At 37.7% G+C, this 27,547-nt stretch overlaps 1 non-coding gene and 2 pseudogenes across 1 annotated transcript; all 3 read left to right on the forward strand.

Annotated features, from left to right (window-relative positions):
- The first annotated feature begins 3,640 nt into the window (after positions 1-3,640).
- On the forward strand, positions 3,641-27,547 carry LOC114664834 (HMG domain-containing protein 3-like; annotated as a pseudogene).
- Positions 16,686-16,894, forward strand: LOC114641104 (uncharacterized; annotated as a pseudogene).
- Positions 25,661-25,844, forward strand: LOC114669696 (U2 spliceosomal RNA). Its single transcript, XR_003719108.1, has one exon. It is a non-coding gene; the product is annotated as a U2 spliceosomal RNA (small nuclear RNA).

Genomic DNA, 27,547 nt, shown 5'->3' on the forward strand with positions numbered 1-27,547 from the left:
GGATTACCAATTGAATTTTATTTGACCTTTTCGGAAATTTTAAAAAATGATGTACGTGTCTTGTTTTTGGAAATTCTAAAATATGGAGAAATGACAAGCACAATGAAAAGTGGAATAATAACACTTATTCCCAAAGCAGGATGGCAAGAATGATGTAAAAAATTGGAGGCCAATTACACTGCTTTGCCAGGATTATAAAATATTGACAAGAGTCTTGGCAAACCGACTAAAAGAACATATTGGTGACATAATAAAAGAAGAGCAGGCATGTGTGGTCCAGGAGAGAAGCGCAGCAGATAATTTATGTGTGATAAGAGATTGTATTAATGTAATGAAAGAAAAAAATTTGGATGTGGGGCTAATCAACTTAGATCTGGTGGCACATAATTATATGTGGAGGGTAATAAAAAAATGGGAGTTCCAGAAGAATTTGTGGGATGGCTAAAGGTGGTATATAATGGAATAGGAAGTAAAATAAAAGTAAACAATAGGTTGACAGAGGAAATAAAAGTAGAATGTGGAGTATGGCAAGGGTGTCCATTGTCAACAGTGCTGTTCGTGTTGAGTATTGAGCCTTTTTTGAATATGATCAGAAACAACAAAAACATAAGAGGAATTGAACTTCTGGGAAGTGGAGGGCAACAGATTAAAGTGTTTGCGTATATGGATAACGTCACTGTGATAATAAGGGATGCGTGGAGCGTAAAACAAGTAATTGAGCACACTGAAAGTTTTTGTAGATAGATAGATAGATAGATACTTTATTGTAGGGCCTCAGGTCAAATTTAAACTTAAAAAAATGTGAATGTAGGCTATGGGGAAAATGGAAGGAAAAACCGAAAGAAAAGATAAGACTTACGGAAAAAGTAAAAGTACTCGGAATTACCTTTGGAGACGTCAATACAGAAAAGAAGGAATGGAAAGGAATGCTAAAGCAGATCATTAAAAAAACAGGGTTCTGGAGCTTGAGAAAGCTGACAATAGAAGGGAAAATATTGCTTGTTAAGGCAATCATCCTTCCAAAATTGTCATATTTAGCAAATGTTGTTTACCCCTCAAATAAAATACTAAAAAAGATTATAAGAACTTGTTTTGTATTTCTATGGGGCTCAAAGTGTGAAAAAATGACTAGGAAAAAGGTCATGAAGAGCAAAGAAAATGGAGGCAAAGGCTTTCCAAATATTCAAAAGGAACTGGATCTAAAACATACAGCAACAGTTGTGAATATGGCAATAAATAAAAGAGGAAAACTAGCAGATATGATGAGATATCTGCTAGGGACGGAACTAAGAGAAGGTGAAACTGCAAAAAACAACTAATAACAAACATATCGTATGCAATACACCAAAACACTATAAGATAATAGTAAAATGTTTACAAAGGTATGCATGGGAGGAAGGAAATCCTAAATGTGGGGAAAGAAAAAGGAATTAAAGAAATACATAGGAAAGGAGGAAACAATTATAAAAATGCAATCACTCATGGATGAGCAAGGTAAAAAAAATGTGGCAACAAATATCAGACAAAGAATTGACAAACAGACAAAAAGATCTGGGGTGGATGTATAAAGTCATGTATAAAAGGAGAGTGGTAACAAGTCCAACGTGTCCAAGAGAGAAGGGTCTGGCTGCAGACCGTGCACTCTCAGCCAGATGCACGCTCAGCCACAACAGGAAGTGCAACTGAGGCTCAAGCAGCAACTTAGTTTTTGAGGCCAACGCAAACAGTAAGTTATGTTTTATTATTTCTTTTACCGAATTATATAGTTACATGTTTTATTTTATTTCATGCCATACACACATTATTGCAGTATAAATGTTTTGGTCAAGTGCGTTAAGTAACTTCTTTCTTTGATGACTGGAGTGAGTTTGTTTTCAGTTGTGGCGACTACTAGCCAGTTAGCTCACGTTATCTTACCGTTAAATAGACACATGTCTACGATCTTAAGATATCAGAAGCATATTTAAAATCATGTGAATTAAAGTGATGTAAAAATGATTATTAAGCTTATTAATAAAACAAAGATGTGTTGTTTCTTTGTCCTTTTACAGATGCACCCCTCCATAAGACGTGAGGCTATTGTGCCACAGCAGTGCACGAATTGTTGCACTTTGTATCATTGTCCACTATGCCCTGCCCTACAGTCTATGAGGTTGGCAAGAATCCAACAGCATTTAGATGGACATTTAAAAAATGCAATTATTTTTGAAGGTAATGCAAGGTGGATTATTACAATATAACTAGAGTGAATGAATAATTAATGTGCAAAAATGCACTGAACTCTTGCATGTTAAAGCACAAAAAACCTGAAAACTTTAGCCAGACATGAGAAAAATATTCTTTTAAAAATTTGGTAAGAGTCCCCCATTTAACAGAGTCTGTTTTCAGTCTACTTTAAGGCATTGTACAGACAGGGAAAAAAATCACTTAAGGTGCTTGTAAATTTACTGGACACAGACCATGATATAGCCCACATAACAGCCACAATAGTCCCATTGTTTAGCATCTGAATGCTTTGTTTCAAGATTAATTTATTTACTGACTTGTTACCTTTAACTGGTTCTTATTTCTAACAGATAAGAGAATATGTCGTTGCCATCTGCCATGCAGGTCTGAGGGTCTTAGAAGAAACAGTATGGAGTGTCATCTAAAAATATGCTCAAAATCTGCATCTGAGCCTTCCCACAGCCTACTTTTTCCAGCACAAGAATCTTCCTTCGACCTACCTGTTATGGCACAAGAACCTTCCCATACCATACCACTACCAGTACAAGAGCTAATGAGCTGGGTCCAGAAAACAGTTCTAAAAAAAAGAATGGACACGCACATCTTAAGAAAACATACAGACATATCCCAGGATGTAACACTCATGTCTCATCTTTCCAGCATTTGTGTTGATGTATCTAATGGAGTGTCAGTAGTTCAACGAGCTGGCCATGGTTTTTCTGTTCCGGTCCATGTACAAAGGAAGACAACAGGCAACATTCATCATATTAAATGTGAACTGGAGGAATGCTGCCAATTCCACCTTTTGGCTCAGAGAATTGCCTTTTAGTCAGTGTGAACATCTCCGCTCACTTGATTATTGCCATGACACTGCTATTGAAGATATCTTAAATCCCATTGTTCTAGATGAAATGGTGGCCCTTAAGTTTTTTGGGAATGAAAAGAAAGCAGTTTGCCTAAAACGGCAAAAAGCAGCACGGGCAGCTTGTGTCCCATTTTCTGTTTTGGTGGAATTTGGTGGCTCCAATAAGCAGATTATGCTATCCATACATGAGCCTACAATACATTATTATAGCCGTCTCGGTAGAGTCATGGTCTGCTATAATTCGAGTGATGGCATTTGGTAATTCGAGTGATGGCAAAAACATTGGTAAATGGCACTTGTTTCAAATTAATAGAGACTTGTTCAAGACTGGACCATCTAAATCAGCAGATGCACAAACATTGCAAGGGGGTATTTATGTGCCCAACATTGATTTGCAAAGTAGTGTGCAATATGTCTTTGATGAAAAAAAAAATACCAGCTTTCCTCCCAGATGCAATAAGCAAACCCAAGTCATTACTTGAGTATCCTACACAGTTGTGTCCTGTGGAAACAACATGTACATTTTGTTCTGAACAAACTGTACTTGAAATGCCTCTGTTGGTTTCAGAAAAGGCCAAAATTGCAACAATGGCAGGTGTAATGCATGGTAAGTTGAATATTCACTTAAATGTGTGGCCTTGCATGTTTCTCCCAACACACAGACAATACTGGAAAACTGGAAAAACACTTTTTGTTTTCCTTTTGTTTTTTAGATGTTTGGGTCTACACAAGAAGATGCCCAGTATGTCATGTGCTTTACAGGTACCAGGAATGGCAGGACGGACTACACATTTTTGACAATCACTTGTTTCTAAGTCTTGAACTTTGTCTGTACCTTAGACAAGGGTTGCAGGTTTGTATGAATGTGCATAAGACAGAGCTTGATTGATTAATTTCATTTAGTTTGATTTTTATAATCTAAATTTTTCTGTTCACCCTGCTTTTTTTTCCTTCAGAATCATATTTCAACTTCTAGGGCCATCAACACTTTGGAAGGCCTCAGGGGAGTCCAATACCCAAACAGAGACAGCCTTCTCCATGGTTACTTGCATTTTGAAGCATTAACAGATAATGACTACAGTTATTCATGTGTAAACTGTGGATACCATCCCCCAGTTGTTATCATGGACCTTCATAAAAAAGGTGTTTTCGGCTTAGCAGGTAAAAAACATTTAAATTATGTCTCTTCATTAATGCTACATTTTATACCAGGAAAAAATCTTCCCTTATTTCCCTTTACATCAAAGTGAGTGACCTCAAAGAGCCACCTGGCGAATTCAAAGGCGAAGTGGACATTGAACAGTTCTGGCGATCTGTTTGTCTTGAGATGGTTCCACGTGGATTCTTTCCAAGTAATTACCCACTTAAATTTGATAACTGGTTCCTAAAATGTTTTATTATATCATCTAATTTGTTATTTTATGTTTAAAATGAAATTTAAATAACTCGTGTTTCCCTTCAGGTCGTGCGCAGAACCCTTTTTCAGTGGAACCCACCTATGAGAACTGGGCTCCATGGATTGGTAAACATACAAGGAAAACCCAAATAGTACTCAATACTGAATATGAGAAAGTAACAACTTCAAAGAGTGCTCCAGAAGAAGCACAGATCATTAATTTATCTGAAGATCGTCTTGTGGATGAGTTAATGAAGCAGAAGGTAGATGGATTTAAGTATTTCTTACTAAATCAGTTAAGATGAAGTGTAGGGGAACTATGGTCTTTGTTATTACAGTTTTACTTGTGCTGATCGCCAAGGAAAGAGAGGTGGAGGGCTAGCAAACATTTACTCAAGCAGGTTAAAATGTAAAAATATCAGTTTTGGTAAATTCAAGTCTTTTGAGTATCTCGCCATTGTTATTCAGGGAGATTCTCACGTTCTAGTATTATCCGTGTATAGACCTCCAAAATTCAACGCGTCCTTCTTTGAGGAATTCTCTGACTTGATGTCAATCTTAATTACGAACTATGACACACTCTTAATAGTCGGCGACTTTAATTTTCATATAGATAATCAATGTGACCAGAAAGTAAAAGAATTTATGAACCTCCTGGACTCTTTTGATTTGAGACAGCTCGTTAATCAGCCTACACATAAAGCAGGTCATACATTAGACTTAGTAATTACTAAAGGACTAAAAGTTGATATAAAGCAGGTCATTGACATTGGTCTATCAGACCATTTTCTTCTACTCTTTAATATAGAAATAATGATAGAAAACACTCATGAGAAGCATATTGTTAAAAAACGGTTCTTTGATCATCAGCAGCTTTAAAACTTTCAAACATTCTAACCAATCAGTCCGTTTATAGTGCCAACTATAATAGCGAGGAGAATGTAAATAGTAAGGTGGAAAGATTTAATACTAAAGTGAGGGCTGCTGTTGACTTAGTTGCACCTGAAAAGACAGTTAAAAAATCTTCTAGCATTGTTATACCATGGAAGACCCAAAGAGTGTCTGATTTAAAGAGAACATGCCGTAGAGCTGAGCGTAAATGGAGGAAAAGTAAACTAACTATTGACTATGAAATATTAAAAGTTAAAATAACAGAATACAATAACACAGTCCGTCTTGAGAGGCGCTGCTATTTCTCTAAGATTATAAATAACAATGCTAGTAATCCCAGAGTCTTATTTTCGACAATTGATCATCTGTTAAACCCAGGTAACTCAAAGGAATGCCTCCTAAGTACTTCCAGTAAAACCTGTGAGGCTATCGCTGTATTTTTCAATCAAAAAATTAATGATATTAGAAATAACATAGTATATCTCCCCAACACTAAGGATCCTCCTAAACCCCAGTACCCCATAATAAACAAATTAAAGTCTTTCACTAGGATAGATTTACCTGATTTACATAAAATAATTTCTCAAATGAAACCCTCCACTTGTGCCCTTGACCCAATACCAACAAATTTTTTCAAAGAAGTATCGGGTGTGCTTAGTGATAATGTTCTTGACATAGTAAATTCGTCATTAGATACGGGGGTCTTCCCAGACTGTCTTAAGACTGCGGTAGTTAAACCCCTACTTAAGAAAAATAATCTCGATCCCTCTGCTCTTGAAAATTATAGACCCATCTCTAACCTGCCTTTCTTAAGTAAAATTTTAGAGAAGGCAGTCATTATACAGTTAAATGAGCACCTCAATAAACATGCTATTCTTGATAAATTTCAGTCAGGTTTTAGAACAAATCACAGCACAGAAACTGCACTCGTTAAAGTAGTAAATGACTTGCGGGTAAATGCAGACAGAGGCCATTTATCTGTTCTCATCCTCTTAGATCTGAGTGCCGCATTTGACACCATTGATCATAATATTCTTAAGAATTGCCTTAGTCAATGCCACCCATTGCCTCTCTGGCAGTGTCTTAAATTGATTTGAATCCTACCTGGCAGGGAGAAAATTCTTTGTTAGTTGTGGTAATTATAACTCAAAGACACATGATATTCTATATGGTGTTCCACAAGGCTCTATCCTGGGTCCACTGCTCTTCTCAATCTACATGCTTCCATTAGGTCAGATTATCTCAGGGCACAACGTGAGCTACCACAGCTATGCTGATGACACACAGCTGTATTTATCAATAGCACCTGATGACCCCAAATCTCTTGATTCGCTAACACAATGTCTAACTTGTATCTCAGAATGGATGAATAGAAACTTTCTCAAATTAAATAAAGAAAAAACCGAAACCTTAGTGATTGGCAATAATGGATACAATGAGGCTATTAGAAATAAACTGGATGCATTAGGATTAAAAGTCAAATCGGAGGTAAAAAGCTTAGGGGTAACCGTTGATTGTAATCTGAATTTTAAATCGCATATTAATCAGATCACTAGGACAGCATTTTTTCACCTAAGAAACATAGCAAAAGTTAGACCTCTTATATCATCGAAAGATGCAGAGAAATTAGTTCATGCGTTTGTTTTCAGTCGGCTAGATTACTGTAACGCACTCCTCTCAGGACTACCCAAAAAAGACATCAATCGTTTGCAACTAGTGCAGAATGCAGCTGCTAGAATCCTTACCAGGAAAAGAAAATCCGAACACATTTCTCCAGTTTTGATGTCACTACACTGGTTACCTGTGTCATTCAGAATTGACTTTAAAATTCTGCTTATGGTTTATAAAGCTTTAAATAATCTCGCCCCGGCTTATATATCGGAATGTCTGACACCTTATATTCCAAATCGTAACCTCAGATCCTCAACTGAGTGTCTCCTTAGAATTCCAAGAGCAAAACTTAAAAGAAGTGGTGAGGCGGCCTTCTGCTGTTATGCACCTAAAATCTGGAATAGGCTGCCAGTAGGAATTCGCCAGGCTAATACAGTGGAGCACTTTAAAAAACTACTGAAAACACATTATTTTAACATGGCCTTCTCATAACTTCACTGTAATTTAATCCTGATACTCCTGTATATCTAATTCATTATAATAACTATTCATTCAAAATCTGTACTAACCCCTACTCTCTCTTCTGTTTCCTTTTCCGGTGTCCTGTTGGTGGTGGCGTGCACCACCACCATCTACCCAAAGCACCATGATGTTCCAACAATGATGGATGGATTAAAAGCCAGAAGTCTGTATGACCATCAGCATCAAGTGACTCCGTGAAAAACCCGAACTACAAAGAGGACTATTTCATTTATGTTAGGTAGAATGCCCAAAGGGGACTGGGCGGTCTCATGGCCTGGAACCCCTACAGATTTTATTTTTTTCTCCAGCCTTCTGGAGTTTTTTTTTGTTTTTTCTGTCCACCCTGGCCATCGGACCTTACTCCTTTCTATGTTAATTAATGTTGTCTTATTTTAATTTCTTATTTTGTCTTTTATTTTTCTTCTCTTCATTATGTAAAGCAGTTTGAGCTACTTTTTGTATGAAAATGTGCTATATAAATAAATGTTGTTGTTGTTGTTATGGCATGTTTAATGACGTTTTATTATTACCAGTATTAAGTTGGAGTTGTCAGAAAACTCTGCAGGGCCTGCAATATTGATTCCAGGGGTTCACACATGAACATGTTATCAAGGTTACGAGCAGAGATGTGAACACGTCAATGTTATGACAAGATTTACCAAAAAATCTGGGGGGCATCAGGTAAGAGCATTACTATATAATTGTAAAAAGGATAATAATATTTATTATTCTTTATACTATTATTTTGTAATCAAATTATTGTTATAGGTGGATGGTCAATCATATTATGTCCACATGGTGTTGTGTATAGCCTGAAGTTTAATTTGAGAGCTAAGAGTCCTAGGGACTATGCCGACCTCCTTTTCTCTTGGAGACACCTGCCCAACGTTTCTGTGTACAACTTTGCACGAGGGCTTGCAACACATGGAAATTTACGCATGCCATCTTCTATCTATCTATCTATCTTCAATCCCATTCCAACCACATGAAGGAAGACCTGCCGAATCAACGCAGGAAAACACTGACTCAGCAAAGCAGGGTAGACTGAAGATATCTCTTCCTTGATTGACTGAGAAGTCAGAAAATCCAAGTCCACAAAGCCACCCCGTCACTGGATCAGCTGATCACTATGTTCTTTACGACAGACTTCACGGGTCCAACACAAAAGACCCTCAGGATGTATTGAGACGAATTAACTTGGTTCCAGAGCTACAAGGATGGCTAAACAGTCAAGTTGTGGAGCAGTTCTTTGCAAACTTACAGAAAAGCAACTACTTTCTCAACAATATGGCAGCCTCAACACACATCTTCATGATGTGCAACATAGTCTATTACAAAAACACAACAAACAAGAAGATTTTCAGCAGACCTCTATCATGTGTTATGTATCTTATAATTGTTCATGACTTATTTTAAATTATGTCCTAATTTCTCTAGCAACACAGGCAAGTCAAAAGGCACCAAGTCTGTCAAGATGTACTACCTCTGTACACAAACATGTAGAGGAGTTGCTGGAGTCGAGTGGTGAAGGTGTGTTTCCTTTTTACTTCAGCTAATAAAAAAATGGTCAACTTTTGTGTCACTGCTCTCATGCTTTTGTATCAGCAGGCAAAACATCATGTGGACTTTGGTGTGAAGCAATAACAAATTGTCAAAATATTTCTGCATGTCATGCAAGCTGGACCTTACAGTATCACCCGACTCAAAAAGAACTGGTTAGTTTTATTAAATGTAAATTATACAGCATTTCAGTAAATATATATATTTTTAATCTAATTTCTGATATTGGACTTTTATTAGCTAGACTATGTACTTGACACTGAGAGACCAGGAACAGAACTTATTGTTCGAACCACAAAAGCATGTCTTACTCGTGCTGACTTTAGGAGCCTGGGCTTGAATGAGGATATGGAATCTACAGTGAGTTTTGATTTCTGCACATTTCCTGACAGATAATTCTTAATATATTGTAATCTGTAATGAAAGTTTCTAGTATATACAGTATTTTTACTCTGTTGAACATTTTTCTATGAGCTATACATTTGTTTTACAGATTGGAAACAGCTGTTTGGAGTTGATTGAAAGAATTGCTCATGCAAAGGTACAGTTTACGTAGGTGCAATATATATTTTTTTATGTTTTAGTTGTATGACAACATAATGTCTCCAAACACTTCACAGGGAAGAAGGGTTTTCATTGCTGATCTGTATGTTGTCCCAACTTGGCTACCCCCCAGCAACTGTGATCCAATGTTAAGTCTTCCTGTGAGTATACCCTAATTTATTCATGTGTTAATTGGTTTGATATCTTTATACTGTATATTTGACTTTTCTTGCCTATTTCCTTACTGCATTAGAATGATGTTTACACCATTGACTCACTCATGATTCCTCTGTGGACGCCAGGGCACTTCCAGTTGTGTGTAAGTAGGGTTCACTTTACATTAATATTTCACCTAACTTCAACATAATGTTTTTCTTCAGTTTTCTACAAATCATGCTATTTGAGGATCCATTTTTTGATATATTTTTTTTGAGTATTTCAAATTAATTAGTATAGTTTACCTTTGTTCTTAAAGTTATTTCAGTGTTCATTCAGCATTGAAGGAAAGTCTCCTTTAGGTTCTGAAGCCAATGCAGAGAGAGATACTCTTTCTAGATTCTAAATGTGTCCAGGCACCCGGTGGATTTGGTGCTCAAAGATACACAGCTCTGTTAAGGTTACAGTAATGAAATAATTAATTTCGGTTCTGAGACGGTCATGTTCTTATGACCAATCTCACAGAAGTTCCAGAGTTTTGCATGCATTTGCGTAATGCATGCATAAGGTCATGTTCTGCAGACCTTGTTCTGGGATGGTCTTGTTCTTATGACCAGCCTTCAGAAAGCTTTAAAATAGGATTTTCTGTTTTGTTTAGATTTGTATGGCTTTGTCTACAATTGACAGGGATCTTGCAAAAAGGATCAATCCAGGGCAGTGGAGTGAAAAGACTGGACTTGAGTTAGAAGTAATTATTACATATTTATATTTTATAAATACATTTTTAGTTATTATTTACAGCATGAAGTAAAATATATGTTTTAAACTAGGTAAAGAAAAGGTTAGTGCATGGAATATATATATATATATATATATATATATATATATATAAAACGCATTAGGTCAATAGAAATACATGATAACAAAGTGGTGGTGTACAAAGGTTAAAAAGTTGATACAAAACAATTGACACTCACAAATGGTTTCTTTTTTTCCCCTAAAAGAGGTTTCCCCAACAAACGTATGGAAATGACTGTGGAATCTTCATGCTGATGGTGAGATGTATGTTAGTTATTTTGTCCTTTTTGCTTTTTTCCTGCCTTCATACTAATTATTATTTTTTATTATTTTTTTTTTTTAGAGTTAGCCCTTTACGTAGCACTTGATGCCCCCTTTGATTACACAATAGTCAGAATTTTATTTGTTTAAATTAAATTTTCAGAAATAACAAATGAATAATGAAAATCAACGATGCCATTAATATACTTATTTTGTGTTCAGCTGGATATGTCTGCCCTTCGGAAGTGGTGGTGTTTGCTATTGATGGAGAACTTTGAACTGGACAAGTATTTAAATGTGATTGCTGTGAAGTAATCATTTTATCGTGCCATTTGTTCCTTATTCTTTCAACTTTGAAGTGTAATTTTTCCACAGTAGAAAATACATTCATGGCTTATAATGCATAGTTATATGGGAGATTTAAAATTTGTACTTCTTAATCTGAGAGCAAAAAGCAAAAACCTCTTTTTTAACTGTTCTAATCAAGGAGCAGAGCTTTAACTAATAACCAAATCAGCTTTAAAATTTTATAAGTACACTTTAATTATACAGTTTGTTTAAAAGTAAGTATCTTTAATTGCATGTGTCTTATAGTAGTTGCATTTGAATTTTATTCATTTCATTTATCATTTTTCAGCCATGGCAAGCTTTTTGCCCACTGGACAGAGGAGTTCAAGACTTTCTTGAGTGGTAAACGACAGCCTGTATTCTGCCTATGCAAAAGAAAGCATGAAGAGACGGTGCAGGTGAACATTTTTTAATTTATAGAATGCATTTCACTCGAACAGTAAACTTCAGAAAAGCTCTTCAGAAACTCTCCCAACTGATTAAACATTAGTGCTCTGCTATAAATCTCATAGAAAGTAAAAACAGTATTAATAAGACATTGGTGGTATGGGTAACATAGCATGTCAACTTATCTGCCTAATATCTTTTTGAAAGCTGGCAAAAATGCAGATATCCAACCCAGCAAAACTCAATTCAGGGAGATAACCACTATGGTACTTGTTAGCACATTAGAAAATTGAAAACTCCTTTGTGATAAAAAGATCATAATGGATGGTAGCATAAATAAAAGTTATGAGATGTAGCCACAAATTATATGAATCTAAATTGGACCCTAAGGTGTGTTTACCCCATGTACAGAAAAATCATGTAGGTTTACTTAGCACAAAGAGAGGCCAATCAGAATGCCCCCTCAGTCTCATACAGACTCTTGCCCACAAAAACCACCTATTTGCGATATTCTGTGTTGTCTGAGGGAGTCATGACGCTTATATCAGAATGCAGTAGACTTCTGGAACTACAGAAAACATGGGATGTCTGCACGTAATCCAAGGTGGTCCAGTTATTTTTTCCCCAGAGAGGTAGTACTGTCCTGAAACCACCACATAGCCAGATAACTGTAACTAAGTGGTATGTTTTGCAGGCACAGGATGAATGTGAGGATGCGTCAATACCGCCAGAAATACAAGTAAATTTTTTTTTTATCAGTTTTTTATATATCAATAATAATTGCATAAAACACATAAATACACCAAATTTTTATTCCTGTCTAAGGTATCTGTCCTTGCACACGCAAAAACAGCCAGTCAGTGGTGCAGTGACAGCCAAAACCAATTCATTGGTCTGGTCCAGTTGCCCCAGATACTGACTATGAAAGAGGAAGATGCTGGGAAGGCTCTGGAGGAGTACGAAGCAATGAATGCAGAGGAAGATTCACTAGTTAATAGAGATGATGTTCTGGCTCCATTTTGTTTTGGGTTTAGCCATGTGCAAGACATGCACAGAGTTTTAGAAGAAATGGTGAATTGCAGGAAGTTCACTATGTACTGCTGCCTCCTTAACTAAGTTAATGTTTTTTATTGGTTTGTGTTTTGTTGTTGTTGGGTTTTTTTTTGGGGGGGGGGGTTCTTATGTATAAATAAATATATAGACATTTGATTACTGATGTGTCCAATGTCCTTTTCCCTCCACCATTTATTAATCACAGTTTGGTACCTCATGACATGTAAAGTATAGTACGTATTACAGTTCTGATATATAAGATTGTTAACGACACAGAGTTGTTCTATTTGTTTTATTTTCATTTTACTCTTTATTCACACGTAAATACTGTATACATTAAATTTAAATAATGTTAGCAAGTTATGATGGTTGCATAATTGTTTTTTCCTTGGGATAACAGCGGGAACACTAAACTAGCACGCTCTAAACATCAGCGCTCTTGCTACGCTACCACGGCCATGATGCTAGTAATTATAATAACAGGCAAGCATTTACCTTGGTTAACTTGATCTGTTAAAATGGTAAACATGTTAATAAACCAACACACGCCAGCCAAACAACGTGAATATGCACAAGTTAACATGATTAAGAATATTCCATATCGTTCATAAACATTAAAACTATAACTAGCAAACGTACCAACATACCAATCAGGAAACGACTCCCCGGTTGCACTTCCTGTTGTGGCTGAGAGTGCACAGTCTGCAGCCAGACCCTTTTGGTCCAAGAGGCAATTGTTTAGAAATAGATACAGCAGAGCATGTATTCTGGAACTGCAGATATGCACAAGATGTGTGGAAATATGTGGGAAGGGAATGGAAAGGGAACTTAGGTATTGAAGAAATTACAAAAGAAGGTGTATTATATCGTTTGGTGGGAAAGGAGCTAAATGAAAAAATGACAAAAAGGCAATGGAAAATGGTTAGCATCATAAAAGAAAATATGTAGTGGTGGAGGAATGAATTGGTGATACATAATAAGGAAATAACGATAAACGGACTGTTACAGAGATGTGAAAAAGAAGTACTGGAGGAATGGAAGATAAAAGAAAAAGAAGAAAGGAACAAATGTACATAAGAAAAAGGTAAAGGCCTTTAATATAAAGTTTAAAGGAAAAAAAAAATTGTCATGGTGGTGAAATGGTGATGGGTCACAGTGAATTAGCAAATGGGCCAGATTTTGTGTGTGTGCTTAAAGCTAAAACACTGAAAATAAAAAGTAAATGTAAGTGAAAAGGGACAAGCAAAACAGTGTTTGTTCTAAGTAATGGATTTTACACAAGTAATTAAAAAAAAAAATCTTGGCCTTTAGAGTCATGTGACCCTACTCCTGTAGATGGCTCAGCCTGCTCATAGGCAGAAGGCTTCTCTTCCAGCAATGGGATGATGAAATAAAGTTTGTTTTGTATGGAAGAGGGAGGAGAGATGCTAAGTTTCTGGATGTTACCTTTGCATTGGGGAAGATTTTTTGGGCACTGCTTCAACCCCTTCCCAATATTCGATAAATGCTCCACGTTATTGAGGCGAATCATGCAGGACCACCAATTAAAAGATAGTTTTAAGGAAAGAGGCGGGAAAGGTGCACGATATACGTGGAAAGGAGGGGGGGGGGGGGGGAGGAATCCCGTATAGTCTACATTCTGTTTTCAAGAGAGTATTGTATAAAGCAGTTGACACTAATTGCAACCTTTTTTTCTTACCATCGCTGTATAATAGCAGAGCTGGAAAGGGGGGAAAAGAGAGAGACAGGGAAATTAAATACAGAGTTGTTAAAAGACCTCAAAATACAAGAAGAGTATAAGGTGGCCTACCAAGAATGGGCTTAAAGATTGTTTTAAAACAAATAGCAAATGGTGGGACTTAATGAAGGAAAAAACAAAAAACTTTTTCCAGAGGAAAGGGAGACAAAGAATGGAAAAGCAACATGAAAAAGTAGTACATCTGCAGGAAGAATTAGAAAAAAGGTATAAGCAAAGGGGTGAGGAGGAATAAGTAAAAAAAGATAATACAGCAAATAGAGGAGCTTTACAAGCAAAAAGAAAAAAACAGAAAGTTTCAAAGTACAATGCAGGCGAAAGAAGTAAATGAAAAGTGTACACAATTCTTCTTTTAGAAATTAAAAGACCAAAAAGGTGAAGGGCTACATTGAAGTATTAAAGGATAAGAAAGGTAAAGAATACATAAAAAGGAGAAAATAGAGCAATTATTGAGACCTTTTATGGAGAAAGAATACAAAAAGGAAGGAAGTGTTTGAAGGGTATGAAGGAGAAGGTGAAGGAAAAATAAGGATGAATAAAAGAGGAAACAATGCTGAAAGAAGTATAGGAGGCTTTAAAAGATAGCCCCAAAAATGAAACACCTGGGATAGATGGTCTACCTGTAGAATTTTATGTACAGTTTTGGGAACAAATTAAACTAGACCTATTAGAGGTCATCAAGGAAGTAAGCAAAGAAGGAAAAGGCCTAGAATCCTTGAAGAAAAAATTGATAACTCTGCTCCCTAAAAAGTGAGACCAAAAACAGGTCAAAAACTGGAGACCAATCACCCTACTATATGTTGATTATAAGATCTGGAGTAGAATATTGGCAAAAAGGTTGAGAAACTTGCTGGGAGATATACTACATGAAGACCAAGTCTGTGCAATGGCAGGGAGGCAGATGTCAGACAATATCCTGCTGGTGAGAGAAGTGCAGAGGATAGAGGTATCCCAATGGTGGTTTTAAATATAGTTTAGAAAAAGCATATGACGTTCTGGACCACCAATATATCTGGGAGGTCATGGAAAAAATGAAAGTACCAGAGCAGTTAAGAAAGTGGATCAAGACCTGTTACGAAAAAGTTACAAGTCAGATAATAATAAGTGGGAATCTCTCCAAGGAAATAGAAATTAAAAGAGGAGTTAGACAAGGTTGTCCGATGTCTGCCAGTCTGTTTGTCTTGTCTATAGAACCACTGTTGGAAAGCATTAGGTTGGAAACTGCAATAGAAGGTTTTAAAATACCTGGAAGTCAAGGAAAGGAGGCAAAGGTTATCAGATATATGGACGATGTTACAATCGTGTAGAAATACCACCTCAGTCCTAAAAGTGATTCAATGTGTAAATGATTTCTGCAGGGCATCAGGTTCAAACATGAATTTTAATAAAACGGATTGTTTGATAAAAGGTAACTGGAGAGACATTGAGGGAATAGAAAAAGTAGGAATAAATATTAAAAGGATTGAAGTAAAAGTAATGGAAATGTCTTTTGGAAGTAAAAGAGGAGAAAGGAAGGATTGGAAAGAAGTAATAAAGAAAATCAAACAACTAATCGGATTATGGAGGGGGAGAAACTTGATTTATGAGGGAAAGATATTACTAATTAAAGCTCTAATAAAAAAGAGCCAAACGAAAGTAGCAGATATGATGAGATACAAGTTAGGGCAAGCGTGTAGGAAATTTGGAATCTATGAACCAATCAAGACCAAGCCCACTGCATTCAAGACACCCAGACATCTAAGAACAGTGGTTGCTTGCCTAACAGAATACAACTTTGCAAGAGATGAAAACGAAATTTGGCTGAATTGGAAGCATTTAAAAAAGAATATTGAGGAAAATCAAAAATGTATCAGGATAAAAGGAATATCCAAAATAGAATCAGAGAAAGCATGGGATATGGTAGCAAAAAAAGAACTGCCAAATCATTTATCAGATTTAGCAGTACATAACATAATAAACACTAATGGGAATCTGAAAAAATGTAAGATAACACAAAGTGGAAAGTGCCCAAGAGAGAAGTGGCAGATGACAGAAAATGCAAAGCATGCCCTATAGGGGAGGCACCTTTGCAGGACAGGTGTGGAAAAGGACAAAGGAAGTTTTCTTTCCAGGAATAAAATTGGATAAATATGTTATATTAAAGGTAAAGAGCATGAAAACATTTCCAATATCTCTGTCAAGGTTTTAATGTGTAAATATTCAAGTTATTTTATTTTGTGACATGCAATCGGTTAAACCTATTTCCTTGGGTTATAAGTACACTTGTGAAAAAGGGAAAACACAGAGAGAAAAATTAGCAACTTTTAAGAACTATATTTTAATTTGGGTGAAATATAGAATAAACAGTAGTTAATACAATAAAAGAAAAAAATCTGTTCTTATAAGTTTAATACCTGATATGTCCCCATCTGGGGACCATATATTAAATTGACTTTTAGAACAGGAAGATGGAATAGGGGCTTGCTCCGTCCACTCCACGCATTGAGCTGGTATTGAAACTTCCGTGAGCGGTGCACTTTCTCCTTTATTGGTATAAAAACAGAGCAGCAGCCTCAGCTGGGGTTTGGTTACTATCAGGGAATGGAAAGAAGCTTCATCCACAGCAGGATTGATGCAATCAATCGATAAATAAATGTCCCTTCAAACCTGTGTGCCTATACGCCACTATTGCTTGTAGTACTTCCTGCATTCCAACAGATGTCAGGCGAGACTAAAAATTAGAAAGCTACTGTTGTGGGCACGTGAGTGCAGTAGTGTCAGACGACCAAGCCTACACCGCTAGCAAGAAGCCTTATGAAGCTCCCAGAAACCACGAAGCAGTCCTGCAGGCTGTCTGCAGTCGCTGCAGCGCCCCCTGCATTCGAGGCCTTGTTCACACAGCCAGGCCAGGATATACCTTCTCCTTTTCATCTTCCATCTCAAAGAGGTGTGAACGTGGTGTCTTGATGGATATCTAGCTTGTCACCGGTCTTCACTGATGTCTTCTTTGTTCTGTGTGCATCTAGGGGCGGGGATGGCGGAATTTATGTGCAGGTGGTGATAGTTGTTTTAAGCCATCCTCTTCCTGACCCCACCTCCACGCCTACTCCCATCTGTATTGACTACCTTGTTTCTGCACAAGTCCAAAAGTTTTTTTGCTTTTGTGGCAACCCTTGGGCTTTGTATTAGGCCTGCCAAGTCTGGTGCCCAGCTTGGCTCCAGGTGTGTAGCTTTTGTCACGAGGATGTGGAACGTCACATGGGTTCATGTCTTGGTGCTTTTGTTAGGGCATCCGATTACTCCTGCCAAGTTGATGCTTACCATGCAGTTAACGCATGGGCAAGATGGTGGGGCTGGCTGGCCTGTGCAATTTGTAGCATCACTTATTGGCCTTTTTGCTAAGATCAACTCTGAAAAAGTACTCCAGATTTATTAAAAAAATAAAAAATAAAGGAAAGGAGGAGAAAATGAAGAATGGAAGAAATGATGGATAAAAATCAAGACATCAAAAAAGGAAATAAGGAAATAATGGAAATAGTTGTAACTCATTAAAGAGAAGTGTATGGAAAAAAGAGATCAATAATGAGTATATCGACAAAATAGAAAAGACAATAGATTGATTCTATACAGAAGAACAAAGAAGAAGTTTGTGTCAGGAAATTAAAATGGAAGAAGTTGAAGCAGAGGTTAAAATGTGCAGCAGAGGAAAAACACCAGGGATAGATGGATTACCAATTGAATTTTATTTGACCTTTTGGGAAATTTTTAAAAATGATGTATGTGTTTTGTTTTTGGAAATTCTAAAATATGGAGAAATGACAAGCACAATGAAAAGTGGAATAATAACACTTATTCCCAAAGCAGGATGTAAAAAATTGGAGGCTAATTACACTGCTTTGCCAGGATTATAAAATATTGACAAGAGTCTTGGCAAACCGATTAAAAGAACATATTGGTGACATAATAAAAGAAGAGCAGGCATGTGTGGTCCAGGAGAGAAGCGCAGCAGATAATTTGTGTGTGATAAGAGATTGTATTAATGTAATGAAAGAAAAAAATTTGGATGTGGGGCTAATCAACTTAGATCTGGTGGCACATAATTATATGTGGAGGGTAATAAAAAAATGGGAGTTCCAGAAGAATTTGTGGGATGGCTAAAGGTGGTATATAATGGAATAGGAAGTAAAATAAAAGTAAACAATAGGTTGACAGAGGAAATAAAAGTAGAATGTGGAGTATGGCAAGGGTGTCCATTGTCAACAGTGCTGTTCGTGTTGAGAATTGAGCCTTTTTTGAATATGATCAGAAACAACAAAAACATAAGAGGAACTGAACTTTCGGGAAGTGGAGGGCAACAGATTACAGTGTTTGCCTATATGGATGACGTCACTGTGATAATAAGGGATGCGTGGAGCGTAAAACAAGTAATTGAGCACACTGAAAGTTTTTGTAGGGCCTCAGGGTCAAATTTAAACTTAAAAAAATGTGAATGTAGGTTATGGGGAAAATGGAAGGAAAAACTGAAAGAAAAGATAAGACTTACGGATAAAGTAAAAGTACTCGGAATTACCTTTGGAGACGTCAATACAGAAAAGAAGGAATGGAAAGGAATGCTAAAGCAGATCAATAGAAAAACAGGGTTCTGGAGCTTGAGAAAGCTGACAATAGAAGGGAAAATATTGCTTGTTAAGGCAATCATCTTTCCAAAATTGTGATATTTAGCAAATGTTGTTTACCCCCAAAGAAAATACTAAAAAAGATTATAAGAACTTGTTTTGTATTTCTATGGGGTTCAAAGTGTGAAAAATGGCTAGAAAAAAAGGTCATGAAGAGCAAAGAAAATGGAGGCAAAGGCTTTCCAAATATTGAAAAGGAACTGGATCTAAAACATACAGCAACAGTTGTGAATATGGCAATAAATAAAAGAGGAAAACTATCAGATATGATGAGATATCTGCTAGGAATGGAACTAAGAAAAGTGAAACTGCAAAAAACAACTAATAACAAACATATTGTATGCAATACACCAAAACACTATAAGATAATAGTAAAATGTTTACAAAGGTATGCATGGGAGGAAGGAAATCCTAAAATGTGGGGAAAGAAAAAGGAATTAAAGAAATACATAGGAAAGGAGGAAACAATTATAAAAATGCAATCACTCACGGATGAGCAAGGTAAAAAAAATGTGGCAACAAATATCAGACAAAGAATTGACAAATAGACAAAAAGATTTGGGGTGGATGTATAAAGTCATGTATAAAAGGAGAGTGGTAACAAGTCCAACATGTCCAAGAGGCAATTGTTTAGTAGTAGAGACAGGAGAGCATGTATTCTGGAACTGCAGATATGCACAAGATGTGTGGAAATATGTGGGAAGGGAATGTAAAGGGAACTTAGGTATTGAATAAATTACAAAAGAAGGTGTATTATATGGTTTAGTGAGAAAAGAGCTAAATGAAAAAATGACAATAAGGCAATGGAAAATGGTTAGCATCATAAAAGAAAATATGTAGTGGTGGAGGAATGAATTGGTGATACATAATAAGGAAATAATGATACACAGACTGTTACAGAGATGTGAAAAAGAAGTACTGGAGGAATGGAAGATAAAAGAAGAACAAGAAAGGAACAAATGTACATAAGAAAAAGGTAAAGACCTTTAATATAAAGTTTAAAGGAAAAAAAAATGGTGTCATGGTGGTGGGTCACAGTGAATTAGCAAATGGGCCAGACTTTGTGTGTGTGCTTAAAGCTAAAACACTGAAAAGAAAAAGTAAATGTAAGTGAAAGGGGACAAGCAAAATAGTGTTTGTTCTAAGTAATGGATTTTAGACAAGTAATTTAAAAAAAAAAATCTTAGCCTTTCGAGTCGTGTGACCCTACTCCTGTAGATGGCTCAGCCTGCTCATAGGCAATAGGCTTCTCTTCCAGCAATGGGATGGTGAAATACAGTTTGTTTTGTATGGAAGTGGGAAGAGAGATGCTAAAGAAGTGTAAGGAGTTCACAGGTATGGTACTCTTTGAATAGCTCAAGGAAAATTCATAGGACATTTTCTCTTCACAGCTCAATTCCTTGTTTAAGTTTCTGGATGTCACCTTTACATCGGGGGAGATTTTTCGGGCACTGCTTCAACCCCTTCCCAATATTTTTCTCACCAACAGACATCTTAAAATAGGAGGAGATTTTAATTTCGACCTTGGGAAGCAAAGTACCGACTACACCCGACAATTACTCCTGAACATACTGAGCAACCATGAGCTAAAGTGATGTTTCAGTCACAACGGGTGGACAGGAACCCCTCACCTACGTGGCGAAATTCTCGGGGTCATGCCAGTCATCTAGATCAGGGGTGGGCAAATTGCGGCCCGCGGGCCACATGCGGCCCGCTAAGAGTTTTTTGTGGCCCGCCAAGACAGTCAGAAAAATCCGCCTTGAACCGAGATTTCCTTCCCGTGCGTGACCGAAGATTTGTCTCGTATTTTCCACTAGGACAGCCACGTCAATACGCATGTGCAGTGTAGGAACGATGCGCAGTGCTTTCCCGGTTGATCTGTTTAATTTCAATTTTGTCTTTGCAACAGTAAATATATAAATTTCCAACTTTAGTGAAACCATGAACCCTCCGAAAAAACGTAAAATCGGTGATGAATGTCATGTGTTTAATGAAGAATGGACAAACAAATATTTCTTTGGTAATACAGGGAATAAAGCAGTGTGTTTATTGTGTCATGAAACGATAGCCGTATTTAAGGAGTACAATCTGAAACGACACCACGAAACAAAACATAGCGAATTTGGCTGCAAACTTTCCAAGGAAGAACGCAAAATAAAAGCTGCGGAGTGTGTGAAAAGGCTGAAGAAGCAACAAGAATTATTTACAAAGCAATCAACACTTCAAAATAGCGCTACAGAAGCAAGTTTAATGGTAGCCTACAACCTTGCTAAACGCAACAAGCCTTTTTCGGATGGCGAGTTTATTAAGCAGTGTATGGTAGAGTGTGCAAGCGTATTGTGTCCTGATGTGAGAAGCAAATTTGAAAGCATTTCATTGTCAAGAAGGACTATAGTGAGGCGCATTGACTCAATTAGTGACGAACTCACAGAACAGCTGAAGACTGCGAGCAAAGATTTTGTTTGGTTTTCTTTGGCACTGGATGAGAGCACAGATAATGAAGACACTGCACAATTACTCATCTTTATCCGTGGAATTAGTGAAAATTTCATCATCACAGAGGAATTACTTGGCCTAGAATCAATGAAAGATAGAACCACTGGTCAGGACTTGCTTGAGTGTGCTGTGAATTGCGTGGAGAAAAGTGGCTTGTCCTGGAACAAAATGGCAAGCATTACAACAGATGGGGCCAGCGCTTTCATTGGAAAAAATGTAGGTATGGTTAAGCTTTTAAAAAACAAGTTACAAGCACAAGACACAGACAGTGATATCTTGTCTTTTCATTGTATTTTGCATCAGGAGAGCCTTTGTAAAGCTGCACTGGACTTAAAGTATGTGGTAGATCCTATTGTTAGTGTGGTGAACACAATCAGAGCAAGGGCACTCCACCATCGACAGTTCAAATCTTTTCTTGAGGATGTGGAGGCAGAGTATGAAGACGTAATTTACCACAACAGGGTGAGGTGGTTGAGCCTGGGCAAAGTGATAAAAAGAGTCTGGGCATTGCAGAATGAAATCCTCTTATTTCTGGACACGAAGAAGATATCTCATGATTTTGTTACAAAAATAGGATGTGAGGAGTGGAGATACAAGATGATGTTTGCAGCTGATGTATTTGAGAAATTGAATGAATTGAATGTGACATTGCAGGGAAAGGGGTTGTTTGCACATGAAATGTGGAAGCATGTAAAATCATTCAAAGCAAAACTAAGTCTATTTGCAAGGCAAGCAGGTGAAGGCAATTTTTGTCATTTCCCTTTATTAGGAAAACAGAAAGTGCCTGAAAGTGTTTCTGCTAAGATTAGGGATCATCTGCAGAGTTTGGAGGATGAGGTCACAAGAAGATTTCAGGACTTTAAGAAAATTGAGCCTAAATTCAATTTGCTCTCTTATCCCTTCACTGCTGATATTGACACAGCACCTGAGGAGCTGCAGCTTGAACTTATTGACATGCAGTCAGATCACACTGTGAAAGAAATGTTTAATGCTGTGACATTAGTTGACTTTTACAAATCTTTGTCTGCTGAAAAATTTCCATGTATGAAGAAATTTGCTGGGAAAATGTTCTCTATATTTGGGTCTACATATATTTGTGAGCAAAGTTTTTCTTGCTTGAAGATTAACAAGAGTAAATATAGATGCTCTTTGACAGACATTAACTTGCAGGCTGTGATGAGAATCTCAACAAGCAATCTCACTCCTGATTTCAAAAAAATTGTAGAAAAGTGTGATAGGGTACATTTGTCTCATCACTGATTCTAAAATTAAATGTGCTTGCAGCTATAGATATGAAATTAGCACAATAAATAAATTGAATATAAAACTGCTACTATTTTATTTAATTTATATTTATTGATTTTTATAGTACAATTTATACCTTTTCTGAAATGCAAAGTTAACTAATGAATGCAATCATTTTAAAAGGTGCGGCCCTCCGCTAACATCCGCTTCCACAAAGTGGCCCCCGAGCCAAAACAATTGCCCACCCCTGATCTAGATTACTTCTTTGTACACAAAGCTGTTATTGTTTTGAGTAGTACGCTCCAGCCGCTCTGCCGAGCTTACAAATCCTTCGAGAAACTATATGCAAAGGCCAAAAGAGGTGGCATTTTTGATTTTGAAAAGGCATCACGTATAAGTAGCCTCTTGAGGGAAATTTTTGAACAGAAGGCAGAAAAACTCTATTTTAGTTTTAGGCAGCGCTTTCGAGAGACACATGAACGTATGTCCTCAGCTTTTTCTAAAGCGGCAAAGGCGGATCGTAAACACAAAACGCTTCATGCCTTCAAAGACAAACATGGCAAAGTGCAGGTCTCTCCTGCAGAGATGCTCCACGTAGCCTCTTATTATAGAGACACCTTTGCCCAACAACAAGTGGTTCATCAGAAGTGTAGCCACTTTTTGACTGGCCTAACCAGGACAATCACACAGAGCACTATAGCATGGTTGGAAAGACTTATTACACAAGAAGAACTCTATGAAAATCTTAAACTGATGAAAAGAGCAAAAGTGTCAGGCATTGATGGTTTTCCGATAGGAATTTTATATTACCTTTTGGCAAGAACTGTGTCTGATTCTACAAGAGTTGGTCACTACGGTTCTCGACACTGGATTGAATCTGAATTCAATGCGTACAGGAATTCTCTCTCTTATACATAAAAAAGAGGATGACTTAGACCTGAAAAACTGGTGTCCTATAACTATATTATACATGGATTACAAATTAATTGCTAAGACTGTGACTTCCCGCTTAAAGCGGGTTTTACATGAAATCATTCACCCAGACCAAACCTGTGGTATCCCTGGGAGACGCATAAACTGGAATCTGTCACTGGTAAGGGATACCATTGCTTGGGCCGAGGATCGTCAAATCCCACTCATCTTAGTGGCCCTTGACCAGGAAAAAGGCTTTGACAAAGTTCACCACAAATTTTTATTTAATACTCTGCCAGCTTTCGGTTTTGGCCATAATTTTATCCAATGCATTAAAGCACTATAGCATCAGGTAGGAAGCCGATTGAATATTAAAGGCTTTCTCAGCAATACTATAATCCAACAAGCAGGCGTAATGCAGGGATGGCCTCTCTCCCCACTTTTGTATATCATATACATAGAGCCAGTGGCGGACCTGATTAGATGAGATAACCGTGTTTGTGGTTTCCATTTACCAGGAAGTGGAGGACAGCATGTCAAGCACTCCCAATACGCGGACGACCTAACCCTTTTTCTGTCGGATGAATTAGAACTCCCATATGTTCTAGAAACCTTTCAATCTTTTGACATGGAAACAGGCTGTACTGTCAATAAGAAAAAATCTTCAGCTATGGCCTTTGGCAAATACACTACGAGGGCAGGCAACCTGTATGGGATTCATTTAATTACAACCGGCATACATATTTTAGGAGTTGATTTTTTATAGATCACTGAGTGGTCAACAAAACTGGACTTTTCCTTTGGAAAAAATTGAATCTAAACTAAACCTGTGGAATGGACGGAATTTGTCCATGATCGGCAAAAGTCTTGTTCTTAAAATAGAGATTTTATCAGTACTTTTATACCTAGCTCCAGTATTTCCTTTTCCCAAAGCGTTAGGTAGACGACTGGAGAGTATGATTTACCATTTTGTATGGAGAGGATCCTATCAGAGCATCTCGAGGCAGGCCATGGAACAAGACTGCAATGTCGGTGGAAGGAATTTTATTAATATCCAACTGAAGATGGACTGTATATATTTTGCCTCGTTATATGTCGGTCTTTCTGGCCCCAATGTGCACCCCTTTCAGTTTTTTATTCTTTTATGGTTTTCGTTCTCAATGAGACATCTGATTCAGTGGACAAATCTAACTCCAAAGGCAGAAAATAGGCCAGACCATTACCAATATGCGGTCGCTCTGAAAAGGAGATATGGGTCTTTCCAGCAACTTGATATATGTAAAAATCACAAAGCCTTATAACAAGCAGTGAAGCAATACAATGCAGTGCAGTGTGGACCACCAGGACTACACAGTCATGTCTAGAAAACGATTCAACCGAAACCCCTAGATAACCATCTTAAGGACTTGAATTGGTTTTTAGTATGGGGATGCATTTCAGTCAGGGACAGACTGTACAGACATGGGCTGTCCAGAATGGATACCTGTCCTCGTCAGAACTGTGTGACCATGGAAACTATAAAACATGCATTCTGGGAATGTTCCTTCTCACGTGAAGTGTGGACTAAGGTGTCATCCCAATGGCCTGACTTATTTCTTCTTCAGCTATTTACTTATGAATTCATCATGTTCGGAGCGGGCCTTCAAATATTAAGAAATGTTCTATGTTTGTGTTCTGGTTAGTTATTAGTCTCAATAAATGGGGCATCTGGGAGTCACAAAAACTTCTAGTTAAATACAATAAAGATTACAACCTCAAATGGGTTGCAGGATGGGTTAGGAAGGAAATTCGAGACCGCATAGAGTGGATGTGCAAAAATTGGCCAAAGAACGTTGGAAAGAATGTATTATATAATTTTTCGTTTCATGTCTCTTATGTAACTTGTTGGAAATTTGTATACACAGTTTTCTTTTTGATTAGTTGATTGTATGTTATGTTTACCTGTTTGCTGTTCATGTTTTGTACAACCTTTTAATAAAAAACCTTGTCTGTTAAAAAAAAAAAAAAAAATCTGTTCTCATCAATTTAATATCTGGTATGTCCCCTATCTGGGGACCATATATTAAATTGATTTTCGGTACAGGGAGACGAAATAGGGGCTTTCTTCATTCACTCCACGCATCAACCTGGTATTGCAGTACTTCCAGGAGCGGTGCACTTTCTCCTTTTTTGGCATTAAAAACAAAGCAGCAGCCTTGGCTGGGGTTTGGTTACTATGAGGGAAGGGAAAGAAACTTCAACCAGAGCAAGATTGGTTCAATTAATAAATAAATAAATAAATAAATAGCAAGAAGCCTTATTAAACTCCCAGAAACCATGAAGCAGTTCTGCAGGCTGTCTGCTGTTGCTGCAGCGCCACTTGTGTTCGAGGCCTTGTTCACACAGCCAGACCAGGATGTGCCTTCTCTTTATCATCTTCCATCTCGTACAGGTGTGAACGTGGTGTCTCGAGGGATATCTAGCTTGTTATCGGGCTTCAATGATGTATCCTTTGTTTTGTGTGCATCTAGCGGCGGGGATGGAGGAATTTACATGCAAGTAGTGATCGTTGTTTTAAGCCATCCACTTCCTTGCCTGGCCCCTCCCCGGGACAGCCTTTCTGTTCCCCTCTCCCACGCCTACTCCCATCTGTATTGGCTACCTTATTTAAGCACAAGTCCAAAGGTTTTTTCGCTGTTGGTGGCAACATTTGGGCTTTGTATTAGGCCTGCCAAGTCTGGTGCCCAGGTTGGCTCCAGATGGGCTGATTTTGTCATGGGGACGTGGAATGTGACATGGGTTCATGTCTTGGTGCTTGTGTTAGTGCATCTGATTACTCCTGTCAAAATGATGCTTACCATGCAGTTGACACATGGGCAAGATGGTGGGGCTGGCCGGCCTGGGCAGTTTGTAGCATCGCTTCTCAGCCTTTTGGCTAAGATCAAGTGTGTGTGTGTGTGTGTGTGTTTGTGTTTGTGTTTGTGCGCTCAAGTTCTGGAGGGCAAGAGAAACAAAGACCCTCAAAAAGGGGTTTTGAAGATGGGAGAAAAGGTAAATGATTTGTCGCACATGGGGGTGAGAAATACTTTGTTTTATTCGGAAGATTACTGAAGATTTGAGCCTGCTAACTTTTCGGGAGTTTAAAGATAAAGTTTAAGGCAAGTTTTGGGAGTGGACATGCAAGTGGTGCTTTGCATACAGGATGGGGATTATGGGTCCTATTTTGATGTTAGTTTAGAATCAGCGGCATCTTTAGACTTTCTATGGGAAATGCTTCAGGCGCGTCACCAGATGGCACCCTTGTCTCATTTCAAAGTACAGCCATTGTGGAAAAGAGAAAGTTGTTACAGTCCATATGTTTAATCCCTGGGTGGAGGACAATGAAGTCATGGCTTTTTTGAGGAGATATGTTACTGCGGTTTACTTTATTAGGTGTGTGACAGATGACAAAGGGCTTTGGAATGGACGCAGGCAATACAGAGTTCAACTGAAGAAGGATTTGTCTTCCTCAGATGGACTGACTCACCCTCCATCCTCCTTTTTCCTAGGACTGAACAAGGGTTATCTTTTCTATGGTGGTATGCTCACGAGATGCGGCAAATGCAGACAAGATGATCATGTAACTAGATATTGTACAATCATGATTTGCCAGAATTGCAATACTGCTGGCCACAAAGCTAGTGACTGCCCAAATCCGAGATGTTGTCACATTTGTGGACAGACGGATCATTTGTACCAAAGCTTGTCCAGAAAAGCAAAAACCCCAGGAAGATGAAGAAGCGGTTCTCTTCACCGAGGATGCGGAACAGACCAGGACAGGAAACAATGTGGCAGAGAAGGAGGCAGAGGAAAATGTTAAGTTATCCTGTAGTGTACCTAGAGAATAG

Source organism: Erpetoichthys calabaricus, chromosome 1, assembly GCF_900747795.2.
Source record: "Erpetoichthys calabaricus chromosome 1, fErpCal1.3, whole genome shotgun sequence".
In the NCBI taxonomy this organism is placed as follows: domain Eukaryota; kingdom Metazoa; phylum Chordata; class Cladistia; order Polypteriformes; family Polypteridae; genus Erpetoichthys; species Erpetoichthys calabaricus.